This window comes from Urocitellus parryii, chromosome 1 (assembly GCF_045843805.1).
Source record: "Urocitellus parryii isolate mUroPar1 chromosome 1, mUroPar1.hap1, whole genome shotgun sequence".
In the NCBI taxonomy this organism is placed as follows: Eukaryota; Metazoa; Chordata; class Mammalia; order Rodentia; family Sciuridae; genus Urocitellus; species Urocitellus parryii.
The window spans coordinates 159,863,428-159,876,027 of record NC_135531.1 but is presented as its reverse complement, the minus strand read 5'-3'; positions in this window follow the sequence as shown (position 1 = coordinate 159,876,027).

Genomic DNA, 12,600 nt, shown 5'->3' with positions numbered 1-12,600 from the left:
GCAATATCCATGCCACCACCTGAATGTTATGAAAATCAGCCTCACAGGAAGTCTCAGGACATGGTCAAAATGCAGACAACTTCTTAGCCAGAACATAACGTGAATGGTGTCTAATCCAAATTCTAATAGCCCACCATCTCCAAACCCTCTCAAGCCCTGTCTTCACTGTCCATGGTCCTATTGGCATTCTGGTCCTCTGAGCTCCCATTAGAATCAGCTATTAAGATCCGCTTACAACAACCTAAAGCATTTCCAACTTGCACTGCTAAACATCTCAAAATTCCTCCCACCAATTCCAGAAAGCTCCAAAAGCTTCTGGACCATATGGTCAGGTTAGTCACAGCAATGACCCCACTCCTGGTACCAATTTCTGTTTTAGTCAGCATTTTCACTGCTGTGATGAAAGAACCCAACCAGAACAACTGTAAAGAAGGAAAAGTTTATTTGGGGGCTCACAGTTTCAGAGGTTTCAGTCCATGGACAGCTGGCCTCATTCCTTGGAGCTCAAGGTGAGGTTGAACATCGTGATGGAAGAGTGTGGCAGAGAGAAACAGCTCACATGATGATCACAAAGCAGAGAAAGAAAGGTCTCCACTCATCAGATACAAATATATATATCCATCCCAAAGCCATGCCCCCAACTCCCCACTTCCTCCAGTAACCACTCAGTTAATCCCATTAGGTGACTAATTCACTGATTGGGTTAAGGCCCCTCGTAACCCAATCATTTCTTCTCTGAACCTTCTTGCATTGTCTCACATGTGAGCTTTTGGGGGATACCTCACATCCAAACCATAACAGGACTCAATGAAATAAAGCCCAGGAGGAAGACCCCAAATAAGTAGTAGGTAAAGGTGCTGCTCAGATGACAAAGGGAGGCCAAGATGGCCGAGATCCAAAGTGGTCATCTGGTCATCCCAGAGAGTCCAGCAGAGATGACCAGCCAGATCAGCATCTCAGGTGAGACAGGTGGGGGTGGGTGAGAACATGACACAGTGCCAGGTGTACAAGGTGGCTCCAGGAAGAACTCACAAAGAGGACAGCAGGACATGAGAACAAAAAAGGAAACTCCCTTCATGGCCCATTCTCGTCACTTTGGCTCTCCAGCAAAGCTGTCGGAAAAGTGCAGACAGCCAGGCCCAGCATGCCCCATGTGTTAGTCAGCTTCCTGTCGCTATGACAAAACACCTGAGAAAGTCAGCTTAGGGAAAGAAAGGCTTATTTTGGCTCATGGTATCAGAGAATTCAGTCCATGGCCAGCTGGCTGAATTTTGGGGCAGAACATCTTGGTGGAAGGGCATAGAAAACCAAGCAGCTCACCTCATGGTGGGACGCAGGGAGAGAGAAAGAGGCAGGGGCCAGGGGGAATCTAGACCCAGGGTACATCCTCAAGGACCCACTGCTCCAGGTAGGCTCCACCTCCTGCCATTCCTACCACCTCCCAGGACTCCATTCAGCTATGAATCCCTCAGTGGATTAATCCACAAACAAGGTCAGATCCCCCAACACCCACCATCCAACTGCTTCCCAAAGCCCCCCCTCTGGACATTGCTGCATTGAGGACCAAGTCTTCAACACACGAACCTCTGGGAGATGTCCAGGTGTAAAACAAGACCCCTGAGGAAGCAGGGATGCCCACACTGCCCACTGCAGGACACATGGGGACCCAGAGGCCTACAAAGCAGAGTGATCCAGGGATACAACCATCTCCACAGCAGAGGTTCCAGAGCACAGCCCGGAGCATCTCAAGGTGGCCCAGGAGGACACATGCACAAGGACGAGGGCCAGGTCCAGAACTGATCAACCAGCATGGTTAGGATGAAAACCCACACCTCCCTGCCTGCCCATGAGAATCGCCTGGCTTTTGTAATAGGGCTTCAAAAGCATGTCTGAAGTTCCTAAGTATCTTCAAGGATGATACCAGAACCCACATTCTAAAGTCACACTGCAGTGGTTACCAGAGGTACAGATAATGCCTGACGCACAACGGTTCACCTAACAATGTTCCAATTTATGCTGTTTTGACTAAAACGTTGTAACCTCTTGACGTCACGAAAGCAATATGCATTCAGTGAAAACTTGTGTGAATTTTGAGCTCTGATTTTCTCCTGGGCTAGTGATTCACTGAGCCCCTCAGGGACCACAGAGAGGTGCACTGAGAGCCCCCAGCGCATCATGCTGCTGAGCGGATGTTCAGCCCGCATGGGGGGCTCAGCACATGCCCAACCTGTGACATGTTCAATGCAGGGTGGTTCGTTGGGATGTAGCCCTGCTGTGGGTCAAGAAGCATCTTCCATTCTTAACAGAAATCAATAAACCTAATCAACCCAAGTCAAATTGAAGCTCTAGGTTACAGGAATTACTGGGCATAGAGAAAACAACAACAGGAAAGACACTCAGAGGTCCAGAACATGGGACTCTGTGGGACTCAATTCGCCCAGCCTCAGTCACAAGACATATTTAGGGACAGCTGAGGAAATCACAGCATGCACTGGGCATTACGCGATATTGGGAACTCACTGCTTCTTAGGCATGATAGTGCCGTGACATGGAGAGGATGGTCCTAGGCACGTGCTGAAGTATTCATAGTTGGTGCCAACTCCTCCAGTGGTGTCTTACAACACACACCCTTCAATACAGTCAGCTCTTGGTAGCTGTGAGGTTCATATCTATGGATTCAACCAACTGCAGATTGAAAATATTTTTTTTTAAATTGCATCTATTGCCCAAGTGCGCACTTTTTTTTTTCCTGGTCATTAGTCCCTAAACAATACAGTATGGCAACTCTTGACATAGCATTTATACTGTATTAGGCATTACAAGTCATCTAGAGATGGCTTAGGGTGTACAGAAGGATGTGGTAGGTTACATACAAATGTCACATCGTTTTACATAAGGGACTTGAGCATTCACAGACTTGGCATCCACAGGGGCTCCAGCAACCAGTCCCCCAGGGATACTGAGGGACAGTGACTTGGCCCTGGAGAGCTGGTCTGGGACTTAGCATACCATGTGACAAGTTCTGCCAAAAGACAGTGCTAGAGGGAGTCTGGGGGACCAAAGGGAAGTGACACACTCCTCCTGTCACTTCTTCCTATCTGTTATCTGGCAAGGCTGCCTCCCTGCTCCCCTCTGAGTTACCTAATCAGTAACCTCAAAAACTGTCAATCTACCTGGTTGACAGTTGTCCTGGTTGTGCCAGCTGCAGTCCTACATTCCGTGGGCTTGATTTCCACAAGGACAACTGTGGTCTGAAAAGCTGACATTCGTCAAGGCTGTTCAAGAGAGTCAGGCCACACAACCTGTCACGGATTGTTGTTCCCTTGGTTCTATTTCACACCAGCTCCTGGGGCCAACCTCTAACCGAGGCTGACTTATAGATGAAGCTTTAGCACAGGTGCGCAAGAACAGAAAAGATGCTCGGCCTGCACAGGGCCCGGTCCTGGTCACTGTCCCGGGCACCCCCTGGGGGTCTTGGACCATCCCTCACAGAAGAGGGGGCACCGCTGCACAGTAAACGCTCACAGAGTCCCGGTCCAGAGAGGTCCACACTGCAGCCTCCAAAGCATTCTGACAGAAGGGATCAGATGGCTGCATTACGGAATAAGAAGAGATGGACGGTCCCCAGACTCCTGCACGGCCCCACAGGCAGGGAGGAAGCCCCGCCCACCGCCAGGCAGGTGCCCTGCCATTGCCACCCATGCTGTTCCTCCTATATGGCCTTCTGCTTTCCCTCCACACCGCTGTCCCTGGCCAATGAGACGGGTTAGCCTCTGCTGGTCCTGACGGCAGTGCCCAGGTCCGGTCTCCTCCTGTGGGCGGAGCTCCCGCCGCTGGACCGCTGACCGGATCCAGATCTGCCCGCACCTCTGCAGGCCGCTTCCCTGCGAGCCTCTCCTGGCTCCTGCACCCTCGCTGGGTCATATTTTTGGTGAGCAGAGTTGGTTTCATTGCCTTAAAAAAATCAGGGTACCTTGCCCCCAGGAAAATGTCACTCAGACAAGAAGGTGGGTGTGAGTTCTAAAATGACCTAAAATAGGAGGCCAGAGCCACCCTCTCAGAGGCCTCTTGCAAAGCTGGGCATAGGAGATGGTGAAAGCAGCAGCAGAGACAGAGTGGCAGGCCCCACCCGGGAAGGGGGCCGGCCATGGCCACCTGGTTGCCACAGCTCTGTGCTTGGTTCTGCCGCTGCCTTATATGAACCCTCCTCCAGTCTCACTGCCACCTGGAGCCTTCTCTGGTGACATCTGGTTCCATGTCATGCCCCTCACACCTGTGAGAAGACAAGCCCCCCATAGCCCTGGGAGAGAGGGCCACCCTCTCCCGCCATCAGGAAGACAAGCACAAGGGCGACCAGCAGCACTCCTCCCCCAGGGCTGTGGGGGGCAGATAGAACGGGTCTGAAAGCTGGGGACCCCCAGGTCCCCTCTGGTGGTGTCTACGCTGGCAGGGCTGCTATGGAGAACCAGCTGGCACTTCAAGCAACATCTCAGACACACACACCCTGTGATCCTAAAGTCCCACTTCTCAGCAGCCTCCCTTGGAGACACTCCCCAGGCAGAGTGACCACTGAGAGGTGCTTGAAATAGGGGCACCCCACTCCACCTCAACATCAATGTGGCCACAGACAAGCTGTAGGGAGGTAGGCAGGAGGGATACAGTGAGCCAAACCCCGAGCCCGGAGCAGGGCGCGCACCGGCTGGCGGTCTCGGGCCATTAGGCTGTTCCCTGCTGCAGGGGACCAGGCTCCTGGGAGAAGCAGCTGGTTCCAGGGCTGAGGCAGGAGGGGAACAAGAGGATCTGGACACCCTGCAATGCCAGAGTGGAGAAGAACTCGAGAAAAGTGGCAGCGTGTCTTAAGGACAGAGGAAGGGACTCCCAGTGGCCAAAACAGGGCAATTTAGCACCAAAATAACTAAGGATAGTCCAGTTGTCCTTCCACATGTGCAGGCACCCCATCTGCAAATTCAACCAAGCACGGACAGAAAAGAATCAGAAAAAAAAGATTGTCTGCATAGACCGCTTTTTCTTGTCCCTAAAAGCAATGCATTGTAATGACCATTTACATTGTATTAGATCCTATAAGGAAACAAGAAATGTTTTAAATTGTACAACATAGGTTATGTGCAAATGCTAAACCATTTTATAGATGGCTCTTGAGCATCTGCAGTTTGCTATCTGTGAGGGTCCTGGAAGCCATGCCTGGCAGATGTCAAGGAAGGACTAGCATAAGCTATAGACCACTGAAAAATTAGACCCACTGATCATAATGAATAGACTCATACACAGGGGAAAAGAAGGAACTCAGCCTATGGCAGAGCACCAAGCCAGCTGGTGTACGAGAAGAATCTCACAGCTGTAAAGCCACACCTGGTCACCACCGTGAGGGCTGGTCCAGGTTCAAGTCATCCATGGGCCCTATGTCTGTGGGGAGTGGTGGTGAGGGGCAGGCTGCTTGTCTCCAGGGTCTCCCAACAGACTGCTCATTAGCTGCAAGAACTAAAGGCAGTAACTACACAGTAGACAGACAGGGTAACACCTTGATCAGGTGACCAATATTTGCATCGCCACGGAGGGGCAGGTGGACACACGGAGGGTGCAGATGTGGAGCCCTGAGACTCATTGCCTAGATAATGAGCACCTTGTCTCTGATCCACAGTCACATCACGAGAGACATCAGAAAGCCCAAATAGAAGAGGCCAGTTCTACTGAAAGTCACTGTATCCTTCCAAAGGGCCAATATCATAAAACCAAAGCTGTACAGTGTCCCAGGTCAGAAGATCAAAGACGCATGAGACAGCTAAAACACAGCATCTGATCCTAACCTGGGTCCCAGGTTTGAGGGACAGATACCAGGAGTGGCTTCATTGGGTCAGCTGACAAAAGTGGCCTGCAGCAGCCAGGGTGGATAAGAGTAGCATATCCCTGCTGAACTTAGAGGAGTTGGTAGCTACTACAGCCATTGAAGAGAACATCTTACTCTTAGGAATGATGCAGTGAAGTATTTAGGGGTAAAGGGACATAGCAGATGCCACATTTTCAAATCATCCAAAGAGAAAATTAAATTTTATATATTCATATACAAATTATATATAAAATGTATGTGTATGCACATGCCCATCATATATGCGCAAACATTTACATACAGGTAGACATCAATGTGGCAAGGAGGTCAAAATGAGAATTCTAGGGAAAGAGGACTTAAAGATTCTTTGAGCCAGTTCTTGCCACATTTCTGTTTCAAAATACGAAGTTGTTTCAAAACAAAAAGTTGGAAATAAAGAATGATGTAGCTGCATGTGCTAGCATAGAAAGAGCTTCAGATACAGTGCTCAGAGAACAAAGGAAAATGAAGGGAACTCGTTCCGCGTGGTGTCTTCCGATATCGCATGTATTTGTACGTAGGTTAACACATCAGGGACCGAGAAACAAATGCCAAATTGGCGATGGGATTTACCTGTCATGCAGAGAGGAGAAAATCAGAATGGCAGATAGAGAGTCTCTTGGTTTATCTGGAAGGTCTTATTCTTCATAGAAGGGTGCATGTGACTTGTTCCCATTAGAAGTAACTTTGGGGGCTGGGGCTGTAGCTCAATGGTATGGCACTCGCCTCGCCTGTGTGAGGCACTGGGTTCCATCCTCAGCACCACATATAAATAATAAAGATATTGTGTTCACCTACAAATATATATATATATATATATATATATATATATATATATATATTAAAAAAATAAAGTCACTTTGTCTGAAGGTTGAGCTGCCTTCCTCTCCATCCATCAGTGACCAAGGTCACAGCTCAGGTCTCCTAACACAGTGTACATTTAAGTATTAAAGCCCACTCCAATGTCTGACAGTCTGAGAAACCGGGTGACCCTGGGGTTGGGGAAATGTAGTTGGGATTCCACAGCCGTCCCTAGCCTCCTGTTGTCTTCTAGCAGGGCCAGAGTTCCAGGTCTGACATTCAGGTCTTCAATCCATTTGGAGTCTGCTTTTGTAAGTGGTGAAAGACAGGGGTCTGGCTTCATCCATCTGAGAGCTGACTGGAGCCCTGTCTCCTTCTCTCACCAAGGGGTGCGAGGGCAGCAAGGAAGCACCCACTCGGAGCCTCAGGTTCCTTGTGTGGATGAAGAGAAACAACGTCTCAAGGGCGGAGTGCAGCGAGCATCAGGTAGAAGCTGCCTGACAGGCGTGAGCCTTGGGCCACAGGCTTTGGAGTGCCTGGCCTGCCCTGGGTCTGACATATGGCATCTGCTCACGGACACTTGTTCTGCCTTCTCAGTGACATGCTGGCAAGCATGTGCCCGTGAGCCCCAGGCCTTTTTTCCCTTATTCATCTCCTTGCCTCCTACGGTGCCCACAGAACACTTCACACATTTCTGCCTCCCAAAGGGGGGGGGGACTGGCAGAGTGAATGAGTCTCGTCACAGGGGTTCGGAGCGACGTGGTGGTGGGCGTGAGGTCCCAGGTGGCTTCAAATTATCAAACATGGTACACATATGGCTCTGAAGTCACCGTGTAGAAAAGTGCAAGGATGTGAAAAGGGGACTGTGACCCACATGCCCCAAGGAAGGTGAAAGGTAACGTGTCTCACAGGGACGGGTAGTGTGTGAGACTGGTGGTCAAGATGATCGGGAAATAGCAAACCACTGCAGGAGCGATCAGGGCCTTCAATATTCTAACGTGCACCATGAATAACCACTGGGCTGTGATCTGCAACACATCCTAAGCTTATTTGACTATAACTACACACAGGCATGCACGTGTCTTAGTGAAGGCCTAGACCCCTAGGAAATTACTCTTTAGATGTTGCTATTTAGAAATTACTCTTTAGATGAAGCTGTTTCCCATGTCAGGGCACAGACAGAACACACTTATTGGGAACTTAATTGATAGAACTTGCTCACTTAACCTGAGAGGGCAAGAGAATAAAGCCAATTGAGAGCTCAGGGGCCTCTCCTCTTCCTTTGCTGTCTGGTCCAAGGAACCCAGGCAAAAAAAAAAGAACAGCCCAAAAGTCATGTCCAAAAACTATGACATTGAAACAGAAGTGACAAGCTCCAGTGTTCCCATCCCAGCCTCACCTGAGGCCCAGCGCTCAGCTCGGCCGGGAGGGGAGGACAGGCAACTGGAATGCTGAGCCAATCTCGTAGGATCAGGCTGAGAAGATGACAGCTGGTCCTTATCCCCTCTGCATGTGCCACCTCCAAGTCCCGTGGTCAATTTAAAATTAATTAAAATTAAATGTCAATTTAGCTCATCTTTTTTTTTAAGCAACACGACCTTGTCCTTAGGCATTGGCTCTGCGCTCCCCCACGGTTCTCCCCATCCAGGCACCCTGTGCTCCTCGCATCCAGGCCAGGCCAGCCAGACCCTCTCCACTCAGGAGCCTCGCCGGGCGGAACGGTCCACAGCTAAACAGGATGGCGCTGACTCCTTGGCATTGGGCCCTGAGAGACTGGCCTCAGCTCCCGCTGCTGCTCCCCGGTGGGCTCCAGCTCCCCATCCTCAGGACTCGGGCACTTTTGCTCCTATGAGGGTGCCCTACATTCTGCCCGGTAGATTCCCAGAGAGTTTCTGTTGCTTACAACCTGAGAACCTGGCCCAGTACATAGAGCAAACAACTTTGGCAAATCTCTACTTCATTTCCAAGAAAATCGTGGAACTTTTAAATCTGAAAGTAAAGAAGAATTGTGTTTTGATGTTATCCAATTTGTCTACCTTTACTTTTGTTCCTGATGTTCAGGGCCACAGCCGAGTCGGGATGACGCATGGCATTTTTGCCAGAAGTAGTGGTTGAGAGGTGATGCCAGCAAGCCATTAAGATGATGACTTTTGAGTTCTTGGGGAGTTCCTGTTGAGTTCCAGTTGAGCTCTCGCGGGGATTCCTGAAGAGTTCGCGTTGGTTGGTTGAAGTTCCGGTGGTGGGAGTTCCGGTGGGTGGGTGGTGTGTTCCTGGAGGAGCCGCGTGGCTGGCATTCGGGAGAGTTCCTGGGGAGTGTGCTGGTGGAGTTTGGAAATAAAGTTTGTTCCTGCTTGAGTGGCTTGTGATTTGTGCCCAGCCAGACTACGGCATCCCTCCACTTTGGGGCTCTTAGTCTAAAAACCTTGCCCGTTCCAGTGTGCTGGAGATTTCCTCCTGTTGTCTTCTAGCAGGGCCAGAGTTCCAGGTCTGACATTCAGGTCTTCAATCCATTTGGAGTCTGCTTTTGTAAGAGGTGAAAGACAGGGGTCTGGCTTCATCCATCTGTGCAGGAATTTCCAGTTCTCCCAGCACCAGTTATTGGCGAGGCTGCCTCTTCTCCAAAGCACCTTCTTGGCACATTTGTTGAAGATCAGCTGCTGCCCATGTTGGGTTCATTCTAGGCTCTCTCCATTGTCCCCCTGGTCTACGTGTCATTTTTATGCCAAGGCCCTGCTGTTTTAATTACTATGACTCTGTAGTAAGTTTGGGGTCAGATGGTGCAAAGCTCCAGAGATGACGATGTGACACTTACTTGTCTTAAAGCCAGACGACAGAATGTTGAATGTTTTAACCACAAAGGAATAATGATAAGCATTTGAGGAGACAGATTTGCCCTGATTTGAACATTGTACAATATACACATGTATGGAAACATTACAAGGCACCCCATAAATCTATTTTATATATTGGTTAAAATAAAACAAAAAAAAATTTTTTAAAGTGACCTTAAATCATCTCTAGTGACCTAACCTCCTCACTTGGGGCAGTGGGCAGACAAAGCACCCTGACCCCAGCAAGGTCGGGCAGCACAGCCAACATCCCCTAGCTCACCATGACGATCAGATTTCCCACCGGCCTGTGCTCACTGAGCAGATTCCCAAACCTCCATTTGCCGCATAGATAGAGCCTGTGCTGCCCTTGGTGGAAGGTTGACATGGGCCTCTCCCCTCCCAGGCCCAAATGGGACCCAGGACCCAAAGCTGCCCAAGAGTGTCTGCATCTTTTAAATATATCTCAAAGGCTATATGTTCACACCCTGAACCTCACCACAAGCCCCCAGCTCTGCTCTGAAGGTCGGGAGCTGCTCATTTGGAGCGTGGCAGTCCCCACTCAGGGACCTTAGCAGCTCACCAGGAGTCACTGACCCAGCGGGTTTCATTTGGACTGCAGGGTGCGCTTATTCTGGAGAGAGGTGTCCGAGCACGTGCAGCGCAGCCAGCAAGCTGGGCCCTGAGTCCCAGCCACCGAGACCAAGGCCATCCTTAGTTCTTCAGGAAATGGCAAGGACCAGAGTGTCCACTTCTCTCTGCAGAGCCAAGGTCACCCTGGTCCCTGAGCACATTCTGCAACCCTGATGTGAGGAGAGCGGGTGAAGATAGGGTGGGCTGCAGGCCTTCCCTGGGGGCCGCAATGGCAGGAGGGGAGCAGCCGCCCTCCCCTTGGGCACTGAGTGGCAGCCAGCCCCCCCCTACCCAGTCCCTGAGCCTCGCACACTTCCCCAGCTGCTCTGGGCCTGGGCAGGGGTCCCTCTTCCTTTCCAGGTGCATTCTACAAACCCACCTCCCTCAGACCTGCGAGGGGCTATAGACGGTCTCCAGCCCACCCTGTTCCCACCCCACACTGTTCCTCTCACAATAGAAGCCTCCTCCTGTGGCATATTCAGTGCCACCTACAAGTCCTGCTTGGCCGCTGGTGACCATAAGCTCCCTGAGAGCCAGGTCCACCGGGGTGCATTTATCACTCGGCCCTAGTGCCAATAGCACCACGCCCACAGAAGACACGGCACTGTGGCACGACAGCCACAGGCCACCCAGCTCCCCCCCACCATACTTGCTGTGCTGAGATGGCCCGACCCCACTCTCCACCGCCTTTCAGGGGGCTGCCATTGCCACAGGGCGAGATGGGTGTTCCTCTCAAGAGCCTGTGGCACTGAAAACAGAACCACACCCCAGGTGGCCACCCAATGGACACTGAGCCGGTAACTCTGCAAGCCCAGGTTCACTGCAGCACTGCTCAACTGCCACGATTTGGAGTCCACGCAGGTGTCCACCGAGGGCAGCGCTCTGCCACAGAGACCGCTCAGCCGTGAGGCATGGAGCTGCCGCTCTCCGCAGCACGACCCACCTGCTGAGTGACCCAAGCCAGGCACCGGGGACAAGCATGGCACTTGCTCCTCCAGAGCCACAGAAGGCAGTCTCAGAGAAGTAGGGGAGAGAGGGGCCGGAGGGGGGAAGGGGTGGCTACGGGCCCCTTGGGTAGCAGGTGACTTCTGCCTCTCTTACGTGGTGGGGTGAGGAGGGTCAATACTGTGTCTCAAAGTCGCTAGAAGAGAGATTCTAATCACAAAGAAATGATAGATGTGCAAGGTGAGGGAGGGTCCTTACCCTGATTTGCTCATTACACAATGTCCGCGTGTCAAAATATCACGTTGTATCCATAAATAGTTACAATATATTGTATCAATCAAAAATTTTTAATTAAACACACAAACAAAAAAGCCTGTAGAGTTGAGTTCAAGATCAAGATCAAGGCATCCAGAGATAGCTGCGTGCAATGCTGCCTCTACTCGCCAGCAACGTGAACGTGGCCAGGTTGACTTCTCGGTGCCTCTGTGTCCTAACCTGTGAAATGGGGATGGCCATTACACAGCAGCGCAGGACTGTAAGGAGAGGCGAGTGCCCGGCATGAGTGTTGGTTTAGGTTGTGGCCAGACATAGTGCTCAATGATATTAAATCAAATTAATTGCTCTTAATTCTCTAACTGCTTTTCCTAGGAAGAATCACAGTGGAAGACTAATGTGACAGACAGCTCAGGAACACAGAGGGAGAAGCCTGGCTCAGCTCTGGCCGGCAGGAGGATTTAGCCAAAAGGCACAGAGGGACTTTGCCTTTGCTGCACTTATCATCATAAGCCAGTAGAAATTGTCACTGTTTTTCTATTTGAGATCACAACCCAGAATCCCACTTAAAGTTCACTGATACTGAACAGTGAATAAATTCAAAGAAAAATATGGGTCAACAACAATATATGGACAGGCAGCCATCCATGCCTGTGGGTTCTGTCTCGGAAGGTTCAACCAGCTGGGGATCTTGAGTATTTTTTGATTTAGTTAATTCACTAAACACGCACAGACTGTTCTCTCGTTGTTATTCCCTAAGGAACGCAGCACAACCACCACTTACACGGCAGGCAGGTGTAGCAGATGCCTAAGGAGCCTGGACGGGATCTGGAGCCCAGATGAGATTTGGAGCATAGTCCCAATTGCAGGTAAGTGACTGCAGAGTCTGCAGAGTTTCCTGTCAGAGGGTCCTGGAGCCAATCTCCATAGACACCGAGGGCGGCTGTACTTACACATTCTACGGCATGACCTGAGGGGCAGCACTAACCCTCCATGGTAGGAAACACTGCTGCGTACCGTGCCCAGGGAGCACCAGGTAGATGGCCAGTGGCAAAGCCAGGACCCAGTGGGTCCCCATAGAGAACAGTCCAAGCTGTCCCTAGAGGTGGTTTCTGTCTCCCGGGTGTGGGCGAAGGTGGCACAGGGCGGAGGCACTGGAGCTGGGAACTGCAGCTCAGGACACTGGTCACCAGTCCCCCGAACCTGCCCGGCCCCACCCATCACCAAGCACAGGGT